The following is a 25,075-nucleotide window of genomic DNA, read 5'->3' as shown; positions in this document are numbered from 1 at the left end:
CGAAAACCACACAACGTTATCTGGTTTGTTGGAGGACTAGGTTAAACTTACCTAGCTGGACCATATTGTGGCGAGGCATTTAGCATTTCTGTGGAGGTGTTGATAATTTCAGTTATATCTTTACCAAATGAGACTGTAGAACTGCGGGTCACTTCCTCAGTAGAGAAAATCTACAGGAGCTACCATCTGTTTGGTTTAACTTTGTTTTATGAAATTTAAAAGTACAATTCAGATTTCTTTTAAATTGGATGTTGCTGCTTAGCTCTTATTTCTTAACAACCAGGGAGCAACGTGAAATTTTTCTATTCTTTTTGTCCCAACAAACATAACCTCAATCAGAGAGCATCTCTAAAGTTTCCCTTTACTTGATCAATTTGTTTCTCAAGATCATATGGCATACCACAAAGAGAAGTTGCATTGCTAAGAAAGAATAATACCCCTTCTTCACTCCCCTCCCCCCCCCCAAAAAAGAAAAAAGACCAGGTTTTATTTACTACCTGGGACCTTTATAAAATGATTGGGATATCAGAAATACAAAACCTTTAGCCACAGAATAAAGAGCCTGAAGTTTTCTGCATTTAGGATTGTAGTCAAACAAAATAGTAATGATTAGGATAATGAATAAGCGGGTCAGCTATGATATAAGTTAGAACTGAGTTGTACATCCTTAGACAAGAAACTACCCTCTAAGGGTTCCTGAGTTCCTATCTTATTAAATGAATAAGGCAGATAAAATCCTGGCACATAGTAAGTCTTAATTAATGATGCACATCACCCCATTAGATACTAGATGTAAAGAACCTCATACTATTTCTGTGCACTTATCTTGGACACCACTTTGGTTGCATATAGTCCTTTCTGAATTTTAACTGAACCTCGAGGAAGGGTGGTAGGCAGAGAGGTTAGATAGGTATATAGGAAGTAAGTATATATAGGATATTTATTGAAGAGATGAAAAGCCATATTTGACCTGTCTCTCTATGTCCTCAATACTTTCTCTGTTAAAACCTCCCATTTTAGATACTCAAATTTGACAATTGTCCATACCACCAAGAAGGCTGATAGGTATTAGAAGATTAGAATATAGAATTTAGAACTTATATAGTAGCCCAGCCACTTGCTACTCAAAGTATGAGCCAAGGACCAATGGCATGGGCATCACCTGGGAGCTGTTAGAAATGCAGAAATGCCCCACTCCAGACCTACTGAATCGGAATTTGCATTTTAACAAAAAGCCAGGGTGATTTGAATGTACATTAAAGTTTGAGAAGCACTGATCTAGTAGGTTTTTCAGACATACCAATTTATCAATCATTTTTTCCCTATTCACCATCACTTAATTGACATTCTGGATTTCAAAAACTAGCTTTTAAAAGCTGAAGTAGCTTTCCCTTTAACAATAAGGTCCATAGTTTTCCTAAGACCTCTTCATAAGCCAGCAGAACCCTCCTTTGATCCATTGTTTAAAGTAGCAAGAGTGATCTTAAAATTTTAATTGAATCAGAAGATTCTCCAGCTCAAAACTTCTCAGTAGCGTCTCACTCACTACTCTTGAAATAAAATACCAAATCCTTTGCATAGTATCCAAGTTCTCAAGCCTTCCCCTTCTCTCAATATTTTATTACACTGCTTTCAGTGTGGTCATCAACCAAGCTCCTCATGCTTTTTTCTCCTAGGAAAACTTCTTTCCCTTCCTTCCCTTTGCTTTTGCTTATTTCTACAAATCTTTCAGGTCTCAGTTTAAATGTTGTTTCCTAATAGAGGTCTTCCTTAGGCCCCACTTATAACCAGGATCCTTTGTTATGCTCCCACAGAGAACCCTATATTTTCCTTTATTGAACCTAGCACAATTTAAAATTTTATAATTATATTTTGTTTAAGCATAGTGCCTGCCTCTCCCACTAAAAAAATAAAGCTTCAAGAAGGCAGAGACCATGCCTGTTTTGATTACGACTTGCCTCCTCAGTGACTAGCACAGTAGGCACTTGATGCTTAATTTTTCCCAGCTTTATGGAAGTATGATTGTCAAACAAAATTATATAAATTAAGGTGTACAACATGATAATTTAATATATGTATATATTGTGAGATGATCAACACAATATAGTTAACACATCCATCACCTCACCTAGTTACCATTTTTTAAGGTGTGTGGTAAGAACATTTAAGACCTACTCTCTTAAATTTCAAGTTACACTACAATATTGTTAACTATAGTCACCATGTTATACATCGGATTCCAGAACTCATTCATTTTATAACTGAAAATCTGTACCCTTTGACCAACATCTCCGCATACTTAAGGCTTATTAATATAGCAATCTTTATGCTAATGGCATAGTAATCATTAAATGCAGTAAGGACTATATATATTCGTGTGTATCCATTTTCCCTAGGAGAAAGCATTTTCGGAAGATACAGTCAGTCTTTTAAGCTACCAGTGGCGCTAATGAAACTATTTCTTAACCTAATGAAAGAGAAAACATAGTTTGCCAAAGAGCCAAGCAAGGTGTGGTAATATAACTCACACTGGACATAAAAACTTGCTGTCACCTATATCCAGGGGAAATCGAAGTACAAGTGTACAGGATCAATGGAATTTTCCAGTCTCTAATCTTCTTTCCCTCTCTGTTTTGTAATTCCAAGAGAGTCTTAGATCAACAAGATGCAGCAAACAATTTTAAAATAGAAAGTGAATATATTATAGTGTTCAACAGTAAGGCCTTAGTGTCAAAAAGACTTGAGTTTCAATACTGGACATTATACTTAGTAGCTATGTAAACATGAAGCTTTTATTTTTAACTTTTATTTTCTTTATCTATAAAATGGGAATAATAATAATAGTACTCCTTGACATAATCACTGGTATCTCAATCTTTTATTTTAATCTTTTAACAGCTTTGTACTTACCATACAGCTCACTTGGACAATCAATGATTTTTAGCAATTTTATACAGTTACACAACCAATACCACAATCCAATTTTAGAATACTCCCATCAACCCCCAAAATCCTTCATGCCTGTCTGCAGTCAATCCTTGCTCTCACCCCCAGCTTCAGGTAGCCACTGATTGATTTTCTATATAGTTTTCCTTTTTCTAGAAATTTCACAAAAAAGGGAATTATAAAATGCATAGCCTTTTGGATGCTCAACATCACTAATTATTAGAGAAATGCAAATCAAAGCTGCAAATGAGGTACCACCTCACACCGGTCAGAATGGCCATCATTTAAAAGTCTACAAATAACGCATGCTGGAGAGGGTGTGGAGAAAAGGGAACCCTCCTACACTGTCGGTGGGAATGTAAGTTAGTGCAGCCACTATGGAAAACAGTTCAGAGGTTCCTCAGAAAACTAAAAATAGAATTACCATATGATCCAGTAATCCCACTCCTGGGTGTATATCTGGACAAAACTATAATTCAAAAAGATACATGCCCCCCTATATTCATAGCAGCACTATTCACAATAGCCAAGACATGGAAACAACCTAAATGTCCATTGACAGATGAACGGGTAAAGAAGATGTGGTACATATATACAATGGAATATTACACAGTATAAAAAAGAACAAAATAATGCCATTTGCAGCAACATGGATGCAACTAGAGATTATCAAACTAAGTTAGAAAAAGAAAGACAAATACCATATGATATCCCTTATATGTGGAATCTAAAAAAATGGCACAAATGAACTTATCTACAAAACAGAAGCAGACTCATAGACATAGAGAACAGACTTGTGGTTGCCAAGGGGTAGTGGGAGAGAGAGGGATGGACTGTGAGTTTGGGGTTGGTTGATGCAAACTACTACATATAGAAGGGATAAACAACAAGGTCCTACTGTATAGCACAGGGAACTATACCCAATCTCCTGGGATAAAGCATAGTGGAAAAGAATATAAAAAAGAGTGTGTATGTGTGTAACTGAGTCACTCTGCTGCCACACTGTAAATCAACTATACTTCAATTTTAAAAATTTTAAAAATGCATAGCCTTTTGTATCTAGCTTCTTTCACTTAGCATGTCACACCCAACTCTTAACCACACCCTCAAAAATGTCCTGTCTCCAATGTTCCTCATCTAATAATGGACACTTCTAGCCTAGTCAAAAATTCTCAGGTCATCCTTAACATCTTTTTCTACATTCCAACATTTAATTCATTACCAGTTCATGTCAATGCTTATTACCTTCAAAATATACTTTGAGGGGCTTCCCTGGTGGCGCAGTGGTTGAGAATCTGCCTGCCAATGCAGGGGACACGGGTTCGAGCCCTGGTCTGGGAAGATCCCACATGCCGCGGAGCAACTAGGCCCCTGAGCCACAACTACTGAGCCTGCGCGTCTGGAGCCTGTGCTCCGCAACAAGAGAGGCCGCGATAGTGAGAGGCCCGCGCACTGCGATGAAGAGTGGCCCCCGCTTGCTGCAACTAGAGAAAGCCCTCGCACAGAAACGAAGACCCAACACAGCCAAAAATAAATAAATAAATTTAAAAAAAAAAAGATCAGAGCTGACCAATCTGGAAAGCTGTAATCACTATGAAAAAATATATATATATATACTTTGAATCTAACAATTACTTTCCCCTCTACCACTACCACCTGAGACAAAGTCACCTTAAATACTGTCAGCTTCCTCTCTGGTTTTCTTACTTCCTTTTTTGCTTTCCCTAAACTCCATTTCACATGTGGAAACCTGAAGAATCTTTCAAAAATATATATTAAATTATATACTCTCCTTGCTAAACACAGTGCTTGGTACCAGGACTGGCTGCATAATTTGCAGGACAAGCACAAAGTGAAAACAGGCGGCTCCCTGTTAAAAAATTACTACAGTTTCAAGATGATGACAGCAGAGCATTAAACCAAATGCAGGGCCCTTCTAAGGTTGGGAACCAGTATGACTGCACAGTTCACATGCCCATGAAAATGGCCTTGCCTGGCACAGAGAAGCTCTCCATAAGTATTGCCTAATATTATTTTTTAAATATTAGGTAATTACCTAATATTATTTATTCTAAGAGGATTAATAATATCAGAAAATCTTATTCATGATACTATTAAATTAATGAATTCAAGGAAAAACATATGTATTATCCCCTAAAAGCCTAAATATCATCTAGTAATCTTTGAATTCAATCTAATTTGCTGATTTGAGGAACATCCTAAGGTCAAATTAAGGGATAATTTAAGGAGAAATTATATAAAAACAGATAATCAATAGATCAACATGTATCACAATTCAGACAGGTGGGATATTCAAGGATTTGGTGGAAGCTGAATGGTTTAGCCTTAATATTTCTGTGAAGTTCATCTGAAGTTATTTATGTGAAAAAATATTTTGCATACTTTGATTTGAAAAGATGATCTATGAACCTTAAGAATAAGAAATTATTTCATTAAAATATTTTGGAACTACGATCAGTGGTTTAGAGGTCAAAGTTTAAGCAAAAAAAAAAAAAAAAAGAGGTTTACCTCTCCCTTTCGTTTGAGTGATAATCTCTTCTAGTCTTGATCACATCAGTACTATTACTGTTTATTATACCACAAAGCTTAAATATGCCAGGAAACTACCCGCAAAAAATTGCTAAATTTGTCCATATTAAAATATCCCAAGAGACCTTAAGTCTCCTTAGAGAGATGAAATTTGTTTAATTTTTCCCCAGCATGCTATTATTTTGTTACCTAAATTATTATCAATTTTTTGAAACAGGTAGCCTTGTATGGCTGAGTTATATTTCTAAATGAAGTAATTGACTTCAATATATAATGATAACTTTGAGTGAGAAAGAAGTGTGACTTTCTGATCTTTAAAACCTTCTGGCAATATAGAAGTCTAGTACATGATACAGATGCAATCTCAAATCACCGAGACAAGGATGAGGTTTTTAATAAACAGTACTGGGACAATTGGATAGCCACTTAGAAAAAAAAGATAAAATTAGTTCCATACCTCAGCACACACAAGAATAAAGTCCATATAGATCAGGGATCTAAATGTACAAACCAAAATACCATACAAGTACTAGAAGAAAACGGATGGATTTTTCTACAACCTGAGTGTGGGACAAGGCTTTCTAACTATGACTCAAAACCTAAGTGCAATATAGGAAAAGACTGATTCATTTGGTTACATAAAAATAAAGGGGGGAAAACATTGCAGTGAAAAAATACCATAAACAAAGTTGAAGGCAAATGACAAGCTAGGAGAAAATATTTGCAACTTATATCTTGGACAAAGGGCTAATATCTCTAAACATATAAATAACTTTCTAAAAGACAAAATACTAAGAAAACTCTAGAAGACAGAAAGTAGAATAATGAATATAAAACGTGAACAATTTTTAAAAAGATAAACTGGCTCTTAAACATATGAAAAGGTATTTAACTTCAACAGTAATGAGAGAAATTCTAATTAAAATGATTTTGAGATTTTAAAAACTGATCAGATTCGCAAAAATTAAAAAGCTTGACAACATATTCTATAGATTAGGCTATGGGAAAATAAACATTCTCATCTATTGGAATGCAAAATGGTACAATCTGTATATAGGGAAATAGTTATATCTAACAGAACTACATATGCACTTGCCCTATGACTTAGCAATCACACTTTTAGAAATTTACCCTAAATATACACCTCAAAAATTATGAAAATGCATATATGGACCAGGTTATTCATTACAGCATTATTTATAATTGCAAAAAGACTGAAAGCTACCTAAATAGAAAACTATAGTTGGTTGAATAGACTATGATACGTACACATACAATGGAGTTTTATGAAGCTACAAAGAAAGATCTTTGTAAAATGATATAGAATGATTTCCAGAATATATTGTTAGTGCAAAAAGCAAAGTGAAAACCTTTTCTTCTGACAATGTGGAACTAGCCATACCACTATAACAAATAGAAAATTGATGAAAATATGTAGAAAAATGCTTTTAGCCATTGGCTCAAAAGGAGTGCAAGACTGAGAGAAGGGAAGCAATGAGAGGAGCCCCAGGATCTCTGTTATTTTACCTGGAGGCAATTTTCAGAGAAAAAAAGATTGAAAAAAAATGAACAGCATTTCAGCAACCTGTGGGAAAATATCAAGTGGTCTAACATAAGTGAAATTGGAGTTCTCTAATTTTGTATGTATGTGTGTGTGTGTGTGCATGTGATAAATAGTATTCGAATAAATATAGCCCCAAACTTCCTAAATGTAAAGAAAATTATGGACCCACAGAATCAAGAAGTTCAAGTATGCTACCCCAAGTAGGATTAAACACACCACAAAGAAAATGCACCATAAAGAAAACACACAATAAAGAAAAACACACCAAGGTCCATCATAATCAAATTTTTGAAAACCATTGATAAAGAGAAAAATTTAGAAGCAGTCAGAGGAAATACAGGAGAACAAACATAAGAAAGATTGCAGACTTCACATCAAAAATAATGCAAGGCAGAAGAAAGAGGAAGAATGTCTTTAAAGTGCTGAAAGAAAAAAATTGGTAACCTAGAATTCTATATCCACCAAAAGTACCTTTCAAAAATGAAAGTAAAATAAAGATTTTTTTTCAGACAAACAAAAACCTAGAATATGTATAACCAGAAGATCTATACTACAAGAAACATTAAAGAAAGCTCTTTAGTCAAAAGGAAAAGTGACACTGATGGAAACTTGGGCCTGTGTAAGGAATCAGTGACAGAAATGATAAAAATGTAGGTTGCATATTAAAGACTTTTCACGTTTAAATTTCTTTAAAAGATAAATGATTACCTAAAGCAAAAATAATAACAACATATTGTGGGGCTTAAAATACTACAGTAGTAAAATGTGTGGCAACAATGGCACTAAAAAACAAAGGAGGGGAAATGGAAGTATACTGTTAAAGTGGTGTGATATTACTCAAATTCTATTACATTTATGGTCATAAGTTAAAGATGCATAGTGTAAACCCCAGAACAAATACTTAAAAATCAAAGAGGATACTTAATAAACTAATATCAGAGACAAAACAAAATACTAAACAATAATCTAGAAGAAGGCAGGAAATGGTAAAAGAAGAAATTAACAATGGATGGAGAGCACACATGGGCAGTGAACAGACTCCAATTGCTGCCCCCACCGAACCAGAAGTGTGCACGGGGCTGCTGCACCTACACACACCATATCAAGGGGATAACAGTCAGCACACACTGAGGAAAGAGGCAGCAAGCACCCAAACTAAAAGCAGACCCTTGATTCCAGACAAATTGGTGGAGTAGAACTTGAGCCCAATTCCTCTCACGAAAACACCAAAATCACAACTGCTGAACAACCATTGACGAAAAAGACTGGAACCAACCGAAAAAGATATTTTACATCCAAAGACAAAGAAGAAGCCACAACAAGATGTTAGGAGTAGCACTTTCATGATATAAAGAAATCCCATAGGGCATTCCTTGGTGGCCTAGTGGTTAGGATTTGGTGCTTTCACTGCCATGGCCTGGTTTCAATCCCTGGTCAGGGAACTGATATCCTGCAAGCTGCATGGCATGGCAAAAAAAAAAAAAAAAAGGAAGAAGAAATCCCATGCCCACTGGGTAGGCAACTCACAAACTGGAAAAAAAATTATATCGCAGAGGATCACCCAGAGGAGTGAGAGTTCTGAGCCCCATGTCAGGCTCCCCAGTCTGAGGGTCTTGCATTGGGAGGAGGAGCCCCCAGAGCATTTGGCTTTTAAGGACAGTGGGGCTTGAGTGCAGGAGCTCCACAAGACTAGGGGAAATGAAGACTCCACTCTTGGAAGATGCACAAAGATTTCACGTGCACTGGGACCCAGCACAAAGCAATGACTCCATAGAAGCCTGAGCTAGACCTACCTGCAGGTCTTGGAAGGTCTTCTGGGGAGGTGGAGTTGGCTGTGGCACACTGTAGGGGTAAGGACACTGCTGGCGGAGGCCCCAGGGAATATTGATTGGCATGACCTCTCCTGGAGGTCATCATTTTGGCACTGAGACCTGGCCAACAGCCTGCAGGCTCCAGTGCTGGGACCCCTCAGGCCAAACAACTAGTGATGGGGAACACAGCCCCATCCATCAGCAGTGAGGCTGCCTAAAGTTGTACTGAGCTCACAGTCACCGCTAAACACACCCCTTGACATGGCCCTCCCCATCAGAGGGACAAGACCCAACTCCACCCACCAGTGGGCAGGCACCAGTCCCTCCCACACGGAAGCCTGCACAAGCACATGGACCACCCTCACCCACCAGGAGGCAGACACCAGAAGCAAGAAGAACTACGATCCTGCAGCCTGTGGAAAGGAGACCACAACCACAGAAAGTTAGACAAAATGAGATGGCAGAGAAATACGTTCCAGACGAAGGAACAAGATAAAAACCCAGAAGAACAACTAAGTGAAGTGGAGATAGGCAACCTACCTGAAAAAGAATTCAGAGATGACAGTAAAGATGATCCAAGATCTCAGAAAAAGAATGCAGGCACAGACCAAGAAGATACAAGAAATGTTTAACAGAGAGCTAGAAGATCTAAAGAACAAGCAAACAGAGATGAACAATACAATAACTGAAATGAAAAATACACTAGAAGGAATCAATAGCAGAATAAATGATGCAGATGAGCGAACAAGTGACCTGCAAGACAGATGGGGGGAAATCACTGCTGTGGAACAGAATAAAGAAAACACAATGAAAAGAAAGGAGAACAGTCTCAGAGACCTCTGGGATAACTTCAAATGCACTAACATTCGCATTATAGGGGTCCCAGAAGGAGAAGAGACAGAGAAAGGGCCCGAGAAAATATTTGAAGAGATTATAGCTGAAAACTTCCCTGACATGGGAAAGGAAACATTCACTCAAGTCCAGGAAGTGCAGAGAGTCCTATACAGCATAAACCCAAGGAGGAACACGCAGAGACACATATTAATCAAACTCACAAAAATTAAAGACAAAGAGAAAATAATAAAAGCAACGAGCATAAAGCAACAAATAACATACAAGGGAACCCCCATAACTTTATCAGCTGATTTTTCAGCAGAAACTCTGCAGGCCAGAAGGGAGTGGCATGATACATTTAAAGTGAGGAAAGGGGAAAACCTACAACGAAGACTACTCTACCCAGCAAGGCTCTTATTCAGATTTGACAGAAAAATCAAAATCTTTACAGACAAGCAAAAGCCAAGAGAATTCAGCACCAACAAACCAGCTTTACAACAAATGCTAAAGGGACTTCTCTAGGTGGAAAAGAAAAGGCCACAAATAGAAACAAGAAAATTACAAATGGGAAAGCTCACTGGTAAATGCAAGCATACAGTAAATGAAGGAAATCATCCACACACAAATATGCTATCAAAACCAGCAATCGTGAGAAAAGGAGAGTCTATATATATATAGACTGCTATATCAACCTCATGGATACATGTACACCAAAGTTCACTGCAGCACTATTTACAATAGCCAGGATATGGAACCAACCTAAATGTCCATTGATGGAGGAATGGATAAGGAAGATGTGCAATTACACACACACACACACACACACACACACACAATGGAATATTACTCAGCCATAAAAAAGAATGAAATAATGCCATTTGCAGCAACATAGCATAATATTCTCTAGGTGCATCTAAATGAAGTAAGTCAGACAGAGAAAGATAAACATAATATGATATCACTTATCTGTGGAATTTTTTAAAAAGTGATACAAAGAACTTATATACAAAACAGAAACAGACTCAGAGACTTCGAAAACAAACTTATGGTTACTAAAGTGGAAACGTGGCAGGGAAGGATAAATTAGGAGTTTAGGATTAACATATACACACTACTATATATAAAATAGGTAATCACATGGTCCTATTGTATAGCACAGGGAAATGTACTCAATATTCTGTAAAAACCTATATGGGAAAAGAATCTGAAAAAGAATGCATATACCTATATGTATAACTGAATCACTTAGCTGTACACCTGAAACTAACACAACACTGTAAATCAACTATACTCCAATATAAAATAAAAATTAAATTAATAAAAAGTTCCATAAGGAAAAAAAACAATGCATGGACAAGGAGAAAACAAAGAGCACAATGGTGGACATAATCATATCAATATTACATTAAATGTAAGTGATCTGAACATGCCAATTAAAGATCAGTGGTGGATAAAAAAGCCTCAACTATGTCCTTCTACAGAAAAAATACTTTATATATAAAGAATTGAAAAAGATATACTATGCAGCACTAACTATAAGAAATCTGGAGTGGCCAGGTTAATATCAGAAAAAATTAGGCCTTAAGATGAGATATATGAGCAGAGATAAAGAGAGATATTTCAAAATGACAAAAAGGTCAATGTATCAAGTATCAAGAATATTTAACAATCTCATATATCTATTTACCCAAAGAAAATTAAAAGGGACAAAGAGGGACATTATATAATGATAAGAGTGTCAGTCCACCAGGAAGACATAGCCATCTTAACTGTGTATATACTTAACAACAAAACTTCAAAATACATTAAGCAAAAACATATAACAGAAAGGTAAAATAGATGAATCCACCAAAATATAGGTGGAGACTTCAATTTGACAACAATTGACAGAACTACTAACAAAAATGTATAAGAAGTGAACATTTGATAAAACTTTTTCAATTGATAGAATTACTAACTAGAATATCGAAAAAGTGAGGAACACCATTAACTTATAGGGCCTAATTGACACTTACAGAACATCCCCACCCCCACAAAACAGAATACATATTCTATTCAAGCACCCATGGAACATTCTGATTGTATCCAGGGTCAGAAAACAAAGCTCAACAATTTTAAAAGAATGGAAATCACACAAAACATATGCTCTGAACATCCTGAAATTAAACTAAAATTCAGTAACAGAAAGTCAACAGGAAAATCACCAAACATTTGGAAATAAACACAATTCTAAATAATCCATGGGTTAAAGAGTAAGTCTTAAAGAAAATTTAAAAATACACTAACTGAATGAAAATGAAGATATAATGTATCAAAATTTATGGGATGCAACTAAAGCATTCCTAGAGGGAAATATATAGCACTAAATAATGATAAAAATTCTCAAATCAATAAACTATGATCTCACCTCAAGAAACTAGAAAAAGAGCTAAATAAACACAAAGCAAGCAGAAGCAAAAAATAATAAATTCAATAGCAGAAATCAATCAGATTGGGACTTCCTGGTGGCGCAGTGGTTAAGAATCCACCTGCCAATGCAGGGGACACGGGTTCGAGCCCTGGTCTGGGAAGATCCCACATGCCGTGGAGCAACTAAGCCCGTGCGCCACAACTACTGAGCCTGCACTCTAGAACCCGCATGCCTAAAGCCCATGCTCTGCAACAAGAGAAGCCACCACAATGAGAAGCCTGCACACCGGACCAAAGAGTAGCCGACGTTCACCGCAACTAGAGAAAGCCCACGTGCAGCAACGAAGACCCAACGCAGCCAAAAATAAATAAATAAATAGACTTATCAAAAAAAAGAAATCAATCAAATTGAGCTCCTAGGTATATATCCAAGATAAATTAAAGCATATGTTCATAAAAAGACTTGTAGCGAATGTTCACAGCAACATTTTTCACAATAGCCCCAAACTGGAATCAACCAAATGTCCATCAGTGGTTAAATGGATAAACAGAATGTGGTATAACCTTACAATGAAATACTATTCAACAATAAAAGGAATGAAGTGCTGATACATACTACAATATGGAAGAACCTCAAAAACATTATGCTAAGTGAAAAAAGCCAACACAAAAAAACTACATATTTTACATGAAATTTCTACAAAAGGAAAAACTATAGAGACTGAAATCAAGTCAGTGGTTGCCTGGGGCTCAGCGTGGAGTGGGAATTAACTGCAAACAGACACAAAGGAAATCTCTGGTGTAAAGGAAATGTTCTAAAACTGGATAGTGAGGATGGTAGCATGGCAGTACAAAGTACTAAAACTAGTCTAACTTGTCACCCTTAAAATGGGTGAAGTTTATGATATGTGAATTATACCTCAATAAGACTATTTTAAAAGAAAAAATAGAAATCAATAAAACTGAAAACAGGAAAACAATAGAGAAAATCAATGGCACAAAAAGCTGGTTCTCTGAAAAGCAGTAAAACTGGTAAACTGACAAACTCTAGCAAGACTGACAAACCAATATCCACAATGAAACAGGGGATATCACTACAGACCCAACAAACATTAAAAGGACTATAAGGGAATATTATGAACAACTGTTTGCATCTAAACTTGACAGTTTAGATGAAATGGACCACTTGCTCAAAAATAAAAGCTGCCACAACTTACCCAATATAAAACAGATTATCTAAGTAGTCCTATAGCTAGTAAAGAAATTGAATTCATAGTTTAAAAATTCCCCAAAAGAAATCTCTAAGCCCAGATGGTTGTACTGGAGAATTCCACCAAATTTTTAAAGAAGAATTAGAACCAATTCTACAATGTCTCTGAGAAAATAGAAGAGGAGAAAACACTTTCCATTTCATTTTATGAAGCAATTATTACCCTGATATCAGAAGGCAAACAAAGAAACACAAAAAAAAGAGAAAACTACAAACCAATATTCCTCATGAATGTAGGTACAAAAACCCTTTACAAATCATTAGCAAATAGAATTCGGCAATATGCAAAAAGAACTACACTTCATGACCAAGTGAAGTTTATTCCAGGGATGCAAGCCTGGTTCAATATTTGAAAGTTAGTTAATGTAATTTACTATATCAACAGACTAAATAAGAAAAACCACATGATCATATACATTGATGCAGAAAAAGCATGTGACAAAATTTTACACCCATTTATGAAAAAGAAAAAGACACTCTCAGAAAACAAGGAATAGGGGAGAGCTTCCCTGGTGGTGCAGTGGTTGAGAATCTGCCTGCTAAGGCAGGGGACACGGGTTCGAGCCCTGGTCTGGGAAGATCCCACATGCCGCGGAGCAACTAGGCCCCTGGGCCACAACTACTGAGCCTGCGCATCTGGAGACTGTGCTCCGCAACTAGGCCCCTTAGCCACAACTACTGAGCCTGCGCGTCTGGAGCCTGTGCTCCGCAACAAGAGAGGCTGCGATAGTGAAGAGGCCCGCGCACCGCGATGAAGAGTGGTCCCCGCTCGCCGGAACTAGAGAAAGCTCTCGCACAGAAACGAAGACCCAACACAGCCAAAAATAAATAAATAAATATAAATAAATAAATAAATAAATAAATAAACAAACAAACAAGGAATAGGGGAGATCTTCCTGAACTTAAAGAGCATCCACACAAACCTAAAGCAAACATTATACTTAACAGTAAAAGACTAAATTCCCCCCACCTAAGGTTAGGAACAAGCCAAAGATGTCCACTGTCACTATTCTTTTTCAGCATAATGCTAGAAGTTCTAGACAGTGCAGTAGGCTAGGAAAAGAAAGGACATACAGATTGAAACAAAGAAGTAATACTGTGCTATCTGCAGATGACATGATTGTCTACATAAAAAATCCCAAGGAATCTACAAGAAAACTCCTAGAACCAGAAAGTGACTTCAGCAAGGTCATAGGATACAAGATCAACATATTAAAATCTATTCTATTTCTATATACTGTCAATGAACACGTGGAATTGAAATGAAAAACCCAGCACCATTTACAATTGTTCAAAAAGTGAAATTCTTAGATATAACTCTAACAAAATATGCACAGAACTTGTAGGCTGAAACTTAAAAAATGCTGATGAAAGAAATTAAAGAGTAAATAAATGGAGAGAGTGACATACAATGTTCATGGATTGGAAGACTCAATATAGTAAAGTTGTCAATTCCCCCCACTTTGATCTCTAGGTTGTGACTCCTATAAAAATACGAACAAATGTTTTGTAATATAGACAAGCTTATTCCAAAATTTATATGTAAAGGCACAGGCCCTACAGAATAGCTAAAACAATCTTCAAAAAGAAGAAAAAGTGGGAGGTATTACTCTAACCAATTTTAAGACTTACAAAATATTACAGTAATCAAGACAGTGTGGTGTTGGAAGAGAGACACACACACAGTGCAACAAAACAAAACAGAGAACAGGGAAATAGACCCACACAAGTAAGGCCAACTAGTTTTTTTTTTTTAAGCCATAAAAATTTACTGGTTCACACAACTCAAGTCCAGAAGCAAGTAGGTGTCATGATTAGTTTGCTCCAGTAGCATAAATATGTCACAAAGGACCTGATTTCTTCCCTTCCTCTATTTAACATACAATGGTATTCTTCCTGGTATAGCTCCACACTAAGGCTGCCTGCCTCCTCTGTGGTCTTAACATGGTTGCTACTAACTCCTGCATGCTTCCATTTCCTGAGGAATAAAAAACATCTTTCTTAAATCCCAGCATACCCCTCCCTTCAACTTAGTTTGGCCAAGTGGTTTTCTTGTTTGTTTGGGGGTTTGTTTTTTTTTTTGGCCACGTGGCTTGCTGGATCTTAGTTCCCCAAACAGGGATGGAACCAAGGCCATGGCAGTGAAAGCACTGAGTCTTAACCACTGGACCACCAGGAACTCCCATGGCCAAGAGACTTTTGACAAAATTGCAAAAGTGATTCAATGTAGGAAGTGTAGTCTTTTCAACAAATGGTACTGAAACAATTGGTCATCCATAGATAAAAAATTGACTCTCAAACTAAAGATAGAATATGCTTTTTATTTCTTGGATAAATACCTAAATACCCCCTATGTTAGAAGATTACATGGAGAAAAATCTTCAGGGCTTAGGGTATGTGAACAGTTTTTAGACCTGACACCAAAAGCATGATCCAAAAAATAAATTGCACTTCACTGAAACTTAAAACTTTTGCTTTAGGAAGATCCTGTTAAGGGAATGAAAAGACAAGCTATAGACTGGAAGACAATATTTCCAAACCACGTATCTGACAAAAGACTCATAGGTAGAATGTATAAATAACTCTCAAAATTCAACAGTAATAAAAAATCCAAATAGAAAATGGGCAAAACACAAAAACAGACGTCTCACTGAAGAAGCGATGACAGATAAGAATATGAAAAGATTCAATATCATTAGCCATTATAGAAATGTAAATTAAAACCACCAAGAGATATCATACACTTATTAGAACTGCTAAAGTAGAAAACAGTGACAGGACACTGGTTCAAGATGGCAAAGTAGAAGGACGTGCGCTTACTCCCTCTTGCGAGAGCACTGAAATCACAAGTAACTGCTGAACAATCATTGACAGGAAGACACTGGAACTCACCAAAAAAGATACCCCACATCCAAAGACAAAGGAGAAGCCAAAATGAGATGGTAGGAGGGGCGCAATCACAATAAAATCAAATCCCATAACCGCTGGGTGGGCGAATCACAAACTGGAGAACAATTATACCAGAGAAGTCCACCCACTGGAGTAAAGGTTCTGAGCCCCACGTCAGACTTCCCAACCTGGGGGTCTGGCAATGGGAGGAGGAATTCCCAGAGAATCAGACTTTGAAGGCTAGCAGGATTTGGTTGCAGGAGTTTGACAGGACTGGGGGAAACAGAGGCTCCACTCTTGGAGGACACACACAAAATAGTGTGCATATCAGGACCCAGGGGGAAGTAGCAGTGACCCCATAGGAGACTGAACCAGACCTATCTGCTAGTGTTGGAGGGTCTCCTGCAGAGGCAGGTGGCAGCTGTGGCTCACCACAGGGACAAGGACACTGGCAGCAGAAGTTCTGGGAAGTACTCCTTAGCATGAGCCCTTCTGGAGTCCGCCATTAGCCCCAGAAAAGAGACTGTAGGCTCCAGTGCTGGGTCGCCTCAGGCCAAACAACCAACAGGGAGGGAACTCAGCCCCACCCATCATCAGACAAGTGGATTAAAGTATTACTGAGCTCTGCCCACCAGAGCAACACCCAGCTCTACCCACCACCAGTCCCTCCCATTAGGAAGCTTGCATAAGCTTCTTAGATAGCCTCATCCACCAGAAGGCAGACAGCAGAAGCAAGAAGAACTACAATCCTGCAGCCTGTGGAACGAAAACCACAGTCACAGAAAGATAAACAAAATGAAAAGGCAGAGTACTATGTACCAGAGGAAGGAACAAGATAAACCCCAGAAAAACAGCTAAATGAAGTGGAGATAGGCAACCTTCCAGAAAAAGAATTCAGAATAATGATAGTGAAGATGATCCAGGACCTCGGAAAAAGAATGGAGGCAAAGATCGAGAAGATGCAAGAAATGTTTAACAAAGACCTAGAAGAATTAAAGAACAAACACCTAGAAGAATTAAAGAACGAACAACGAGAGATGAACAATACAACTGAAATGAAAAATACACTAGAAGGAATCAATAGCAGAATAACTGAGGCAGAAGAACAGATAAGTGACCTGGAAGACAAAATGGAATTCACTGCCGTGGAACAGAATAAAGAAAAAAGAATGAAAAGAAATGAAGACAGCCTAAGAGACCTCTGGGACAACATTAAATGCACCAACATTCACATTATAGGGGTCCCAGAAGGAGAAGAGAGAGAGAAAGGACCCGAGAAAATATTTGAAGAGATTATAGTTGAAAACTTCCCTAACATGGGAAAGGAAATAGCCGTCCAAGTCCAGGAAGTTCAGAGAGTCCCAGGCAGGATAAACCCAAGGAGAAACATGCCGAGACACATAGTAATCAAATTGACAAAAATTAAAGACAAAGGGAAAAATGACAAATAACATACAAGGGAACTCCCATAAGGTTAACAGCTGATTTCTCAGCAGAAACTCTACAAGCCAGAGGGAGTGGCATGATATATTTAAAGTGATGAAAGGGAAGAACCTACAACCAAGATTACTCTACCCCGCAAGGATCTCATTTACATTCGACGGAGAAATCAAAAGCTTTACAGACAAGCAAAAGCTAAGAGAATTCAGCACCACCAAACCAGCTCTAGGGACTCCCCTGGTGGTGCAGTTAAGAATCCGCCTGCCAATGCAGGGGACACGGGTTCAAGCCCTGGTCCAGGAAGATCCCACATGCTGCCTAGCAACTAAGCCCGTGTGCCACAACTACTGAGCCTGTGCTCTAGAGCCTGCGCACCACAACTACTGAGCCCGCATGCCACAACTACTGAAGCCCTTGGGCCTAGAGCCCGTGCTCCACAAAAAGAGAACCCACCACAATGAGAAGCCCTAGCACTGCAATGAAGAGTAGCCCCTGCTCGCTGCAACTAGAGAAAGCCTGCACACAGCAACGAAGATGCAATGCAGCCAAAAATAAATAAATTAAAAACAAAAAACAAACAAACAAAGAAACAGCTCTACAACAAATGCTAAAGGAACTGCTCTAAGTGGGAAACACAAGAGAAGAAAAGGACCTACAAAAACAAACCCAAAACAATTAAGAAAATGGTAATAGGAACATACATATCGATAATTACCTTAAATGTGAATGGATTAAATGCTCCAGCCAAAAGACACAGTCTCGCTGAATGGATACAAAAACAAGACCCATATATATGCTGTCTACAAGAGACCCACTTCAGACCTAGGGACACATACAGACTGAAAGTGAGGGGATGGAAAAGGATATTCCATTCAAATGGAAATCAAAAGAAAGCTGGAGTAGCAATACTCATATCAGATAAAATAGATTTTAAAATAAAGAATGTTACAAGAGGCAAGGAAGGACACTACATTATGAGCAAGGGATCAATCCAAGAAGAAGATATAACAATTATAAATATATATGCACCCAACATGGGAGCACCTCAATACATAAGGCAAATGCTAACAGCTATAAAAGAGGAAATCGACAGTAACACAATAATAGTGGGGGACTTTAACACCTCATTTACACCAATGGACAGATTATCCAGGCAGAAAATTAATAAGGAAACACACGCTTTCAACGACACAATAGACTAGATATTTTTAATTGATATTTATAGGACATTCCATCCAAAAACAACAGATTAGACTTTCTTCTCAAGTGCACACGGAACATTCTCCAGGACAGATCACATCTTGGGTCACAAATCAAGCTTTGGTAAATTTAAGAAAACTGAAATCATATCAAGCATCTTTTCTGACCACAAAGTTATGAGATTAGAAATAAATTACAGAGAAAAAAAACCGTAAAAGACATAAACACATGGAGTCTAAACAATACGTTACTAAATAACCAAGAGATCACTGAAGAAATCAAAGAGGAAATCAAAAAATACCTAGACACAAATGACAACGAAAACATGATGATCCAAAACCTATGGGATGCGGCAAAAGCAGTGCTAAGAGAGAAGTTTATAGCAATACAATCCTACCTCAAAAACAAGAAATCTCAAACAATCTAACCTTACACCTAAAGGAACCAGAGAAAGAAGAACAAAGAAAACCCAAAGTTTGTAGAAGGAGAGAAATCATAAAGATCAGAGCAGAAATAAATGAAATAGAAACAAAGAAAACAATAGCAAAGATCAATAAACAAAATTGATAAACCTTTAGCCAGACTCATCAAGAAAAAGAGGGAGAGGACTTAAATCAACAAAACTAGAAATGAAAAAGGAGAGGTTACAACAGATACCGCAGAAATACAAAGCATCATAAGAGACAACTACAAGCAACTCTATGCCAATAAAATGGACAACCTGGAAGAAATGGACAAATTCTTAGTAAGGTATAAACTTCCAGGACTGAACCAGGAAGAAATAGAAAATACGAACAGACCAATCACAAGTAATGAAATTGAAACTGTGATTAAAAATCTTCCAACAGACAAAAGTCCAGGACCAGATGGCTTCACAGGTGAATTCTACCAAACATTTAGAGAAGAGCTAACACCCATCCTTCTCAAACTCCTTCAAAAAACTGCAGAGGAAGGAACACTCCCATACTCATTCTATGAGGCCACCATCACCCTGATACCAAAACCAGAGAAAGATACTACAAAAAAAGAAAATTACAGGCCAATATCACTGATGAACATAGACACAAAAATCCTCAACAGAATACTAGAAAACAGAATCCATCAATACATTAAAAGGATCAAACACCATAATCAAATGGGATTTACCTCAGGGATGAATGATTCTTCAATATATGCAAATAAATCAACGTGATACACCATATTAACAAACTGAAGAATAAAAACCATATGATCACCTCAATAGATGCAAAAAAAGCTTCTGACAAAATTCAACACCCATGTATGATAAAAACTCTCCAGAAAGTGAGCAGACAAGGAACCTACCTCAACATAATAAAGGCCATATATGACAAACCCACAGCAAACATCATTCTCAAAATCATGAAAAACTGAAAGCATTTCCTGTAAGATCAGGAACAAGACAAGGATGTCCACTCTCACCACCATTATTCAACATAGTTTTGGAAGCACTAGCCATGGCAATCAGAGAAGAAAAAGAAATAAAAGGAATCCAAATTGGAAAAGAAGTAAAACTGTCACTGTTTGCAGATGACATGATACTATACATAGAGAATCCTAAAGATGCCACCAGAAAACTACTAGAGCTAATCAATTATTTTGGTAGAGTTGCAGGATACAAAATTAATGCACAGAAATCTCTTGCATTCCTATACACCAACAACGAAAGATCAGAAAGAGAAATTAAGGACACAATCCCATTCACCATTGCAACAAAAAGAATAAAATACCTAGGAATAAACCTACCTAAGGAGGTGAAAGATCTGTGCTCAGAAAACTATAAGACACTGATGAAAGAAATCAAAGATGACACACATGGAGAGATATACCATGTTTTTGGATTGGAAGAATCAATATTGTGAAAATGACTTTACTACCCAAAGCAATCTACAGATTCAATGCAATCCCTATCAAATTACCAATGGCATTTTTTTTTTTACAGAACTAGAACAAAAAATCTTAAAACTTGTATGGAGACACAATAGACCCCGAATAGCCAAAGCAGTCTTGAGGGAGCTACAAAGCTACAGTAATCTAGACAATATGGTACTGGCACAAAAACAGAAATATAGATCAATGGAACAGGATAGAAAGCCCAGAGATAAACCCACACACATATGGTCAACTAATCTATGACAAAGGAGGCAAGGAAATACAATGGAGAAAAGACAGTCTCTTCAATAAGTGGTGCTGGGAAAAATGGGCAGCTTCATGTAAAAGAATGAAATTAGAACACTCCCTAACACCATACACAAAAATAAACTCAAAATGGATTAAAGACCTAAATGTAAGACCAGACACTATAAAACTCTTAAAGGAAAACATAGGAAGAACACTCTTTGACATAAATCACAGCAAGATCTTTTTTGACCCACCTCCTAGAGTAATGGAAATAAAAACAAAAACAAATGGTACCTAATGAAACTTAAAAGCTTTTGCACAGCAAAGGAAACTGTAAACAAGATGAGAAGACAACCCTCAGAATGGGAGAAAATGTTTGCAAACGAATCAATGGACAAAGGATTAATCTCCAAAATATATAGACAGCCCATGCCACTCAATATTAAAAAAAACAATCAACCCAATTTAAAAAATGGGCAGAAAACCTAAATAGACATTTCTCCAAAGAAGACATACAGATGACCAAGAGGCACATGAAAAGCTGCTCAACATCACTAATTATTAGAGAAATGCAAATCAAAACTACAATGAGGTATCACCTCACACCGGTTAGAATGGGCATCATCAGAAAATCTACAAACAACAAATGCTGGAGAGGGTGTGGAGAAAAGGGAACCCTCCTACACTGTTGGTGGGAATGTAAGTTGGTGTTGCCACTATGAAAACAGTATGGAGGTTCCTCAGAAAACTAAAAATAGAATTACCATATGATCCAGCAATCCCACTCCTGGGCATATATCAGGAAAAAACTATAATTCAAAAAGGTACATGCACCCCTATATTCATAACAGCACTATTCACAACAGCCAAAACATGGAAGCAACCTAAATGTCCATTGAGAGATGAATGGATAAAGAATAGGTGGTAAATATATACAATGGAATACTACTCAGTCATAAAAAGAACAAAATAATGCCATTTGCAGCAACATGGATGCAACTAGAGTTTAGCATACTAAGTGAAGTAAATCAGAAAGAGAAAGATACCATGTGATATCACTTATATGTGGAATCTAAAATATGGCACAAGTGAACCTATCTACAAAACAGAAACAGACTCACAGACATAGAGATCAGACTTGTGGTTGCCAAGGGGGAGGGCGGAGGGACAGGGATGGACTGGGACTTTGGGGTTGGTAGATGCAAACTATTATATTTAGAATGGATAAACAACAAGGTCCTACTGTATAGCACAGGGAACTATATCCAATCCCTTGGGATAAACAATATGGAAAAGAATATTAAAAAATAATGTATATATGTGTATAACTGAGTCACTTTGTTGTACAGCAGAAATTAGCACAACATTGTAAATCAACTATACTTCAATTTAAAACAAAGTAAGATGATCTGCACAATGAAAAACACAAAACAGTGCTTCAAGTAATTAAAGAATTCTTCAGAGACATACCATATTCATGGATTGAAAAATTCAATACATTTTCCCAAATTGAAGCAATAGATTCTGATCAAAATCCAGAAGCTTTTTTTTTCTTAAACAAAGTGACAGGATGATATGAAAATTTATATAAAAATTAAAAGATCTAGAATAGCAAAAAAAAATTTGGAAAGGAAAACAAAATTGGAGAACTAACACTACCTGGTTTCAAGACTTTATTACAATGCTACAAATATATATGTATTAGAACAGAGATTCCAGGAAAAGACTCACATATATATGGTCAAATGATTTTTAAGGAGGTGCCAAGATTATCTAGTGGGGAAAGGATAGTGTTCTCAGCAAAATTTTTCAAAGGGACACCTGGATATCCCTTTGGAAAAATATGAAACTTTACCCTTACCTCACACCATAAAACAAGCAAAAACTCAAAATGAATCATACACCAAACTGTAAATGATAAAACTATAAAATTTCTGGAGGAAAACATAGGAGAAAATCATCAGAACTTTCAGTAGGTAAAGACTTCTTAAACAGAAAATAAAAAATACAAATTATAAAAGAAAGAAACTGACAAACTGCGCTTTATCAAAATTACAACTTCAGCTCTTCAAAAGACACTAAGAAAATGAAAAGTTAAGTCAGTCTTTAAGACAAGTCACAATAACCACAAAACATGTATGTGACAAAGAACTCAGATCTAGAATTTATTTTTGAAAACTCTCATAACTCAATTTTAAGAAGAAAAATAATTCAGTTAAAGATGAACAAAAGATTTGAACAGACTTCAAGAAGAAAATATACAAATAGCCAATAAGCACATGAAAAGATGTTCAATATCTTCAGTCAACAGGAAAACAAATTAAAGTCACAATGATACAGTACTACACACACAGTAGAATGGCTAAAATTTAAAAGTTTGGCAATAGGAAGCATCAATGAGGATGCAGAGAATGTGGAAGTCTCATACACTCCTGATGTGAATGTAAAGTGATATCACAACTTTGAAAAATAGTTTTTCAGCTTCGTATAAAGCTAAATATAGACCTTCCATATTATATGACCCAGCAATTGTGCTTTTAGGTATTTATCCAAGAAATAGAAAACATATGCCTACAAAAAGACTTGTACATAAATGTTCATATCACATTAATCCAGAGTAAAACCAAACTGGGAACAACCCAAATGTCCATCAACAGGTGGGTGAATACATAAATTGTGCTATCTATATAATACAATACTGCTCAGCAATAAAAAGGAACAAGCTACTGGTACGTGCAACAATGTGAATGAGTTCCAAAAATAAGTTGAGCAAAAGAAGGCAGACACAAAAGAGTATATGTTGCAGGATTCCATTTAGATGAAATTCTGGAAGAAGCACAACTAATTTACAGTGACAGGAAGCAGATCAGTGATTGCCTGGAGCTGGGCATGTGAGGAATTGATTTTGAAGGGGCATGAAGGAACTTTTGAAGGTTATAGAAGTGTTCTGTATTTTGATTATAGTGGTGGTTACACAGGTGTGAATACTTGCCAAAATTCATTTAGATGTATAATTTTAAGTTACATTATACATAAATTATACTGCAATGAAATTGATTTTTAAAAATTTTAAAGCAAAGTGCAAAAGAGTATATACAGTCAGTTCTCACTTTGCATGGTAGTGCAGGATGTAAAAATGACCATGCAAACTGAAACTGTGTAAAGTGATCTTAATAAACAATGGGGGAAATTAAGACTCTTCCATGATCTTTAAAAATGTTTTAATGAAAACATTAAAGAATCTCTTGTAGGGAAGTAAAATAGTAAAACTAATATTTATTTAGTACATTGTAATCTAAAACAGTAGAACCAGGGCTTCCCTGGTGGCGCAGTGGTTAAGAATCCACCTGCCAGTGCAGGGGTCATGGCTTCGAGCCCTGGTCCAGGAAGATCCTACATGCCACGTAGCAACTAAGCCCATGCACCACAACTACTGAGCCCGTGCTCTAGAGCCTGTGAGCCACAACTACTGAGCCCATGTGCCACAACTACTGAAGCCCGTGCGCCTAGAGCCCGTGCTCCACAACGAAGAGTAGCCCCCTCTCGCTGCAACTAGAGAAAACCCGCGTGCAGCAAATACCCAACGCAGCCAAAAAAAAAATAGAATAAAAAAACCCAAAACATTAGAACCACTGAGAATTAAAGGGTTTTATTTCTTAATAAAAAACTTAACAAGAAGAGCTTGAAGAGGGTTTGGCTTCTTCTAGTCCTATAACTTAAAATACAGAGCAAGCATCTTTTTTATGCCTTGGTGAATTGTCATACACCTTTTTATGTTTGGATCAACTTCCAACGTTTTATGTATCCTTTGAGCTTTCAATGTCATGAAATATCTCTGAGAGTTCCTGTAATGCGAACGTTTTGCTGGTGTCATTTTTTTTCTGGGACATCTTCATTTTTCTCGTCAAAACCCGTTACTTCACTCATGTCATTAAGTTCACCTTCAGTAAGTTCCTTTGGCTGCATGTCTAGAGACTCTGAAGGCAGCAGTGTCAACATTCCCATGGTCAGCTATTTATTCTG

At 37.0% G+C, this 25,075-nt stretch overlaps 1 protein-coding gene across 17 annotated transcripts in view; it reads right to left on the bottom strand.

The window, feature by feature from the left end:
• LOC103012669 (protocadherin gamma-C4) overlaps positions 1 to 25,075 on the bottom strand; it is a 167,725-nt gene that overhangs the window by 32,626 nt on the left and 110,024 nt on the right. The gene's annotated exons all lie outside the window — the stretch shown is intronic.

Source organism: Balaenoptera acutorostrata, chromosome 2, assembly GCF_949987535.1.
Source record: "Balaenoptera acutorostrata chromosome 2, mBalAcu1.1, whole genome shotgun sequence".
Taxonomy (NCBI): domain Eukaryota; kingdom Metazoa; phylum Chordata; class Mammalia; order Artiodactyla; family Balaenopteridae; genus Balaenoptera; species Balaenoptera acutorostrata.
This window is presented reverse-complemented; position numbering and strand designations above follow the sequence as displayed.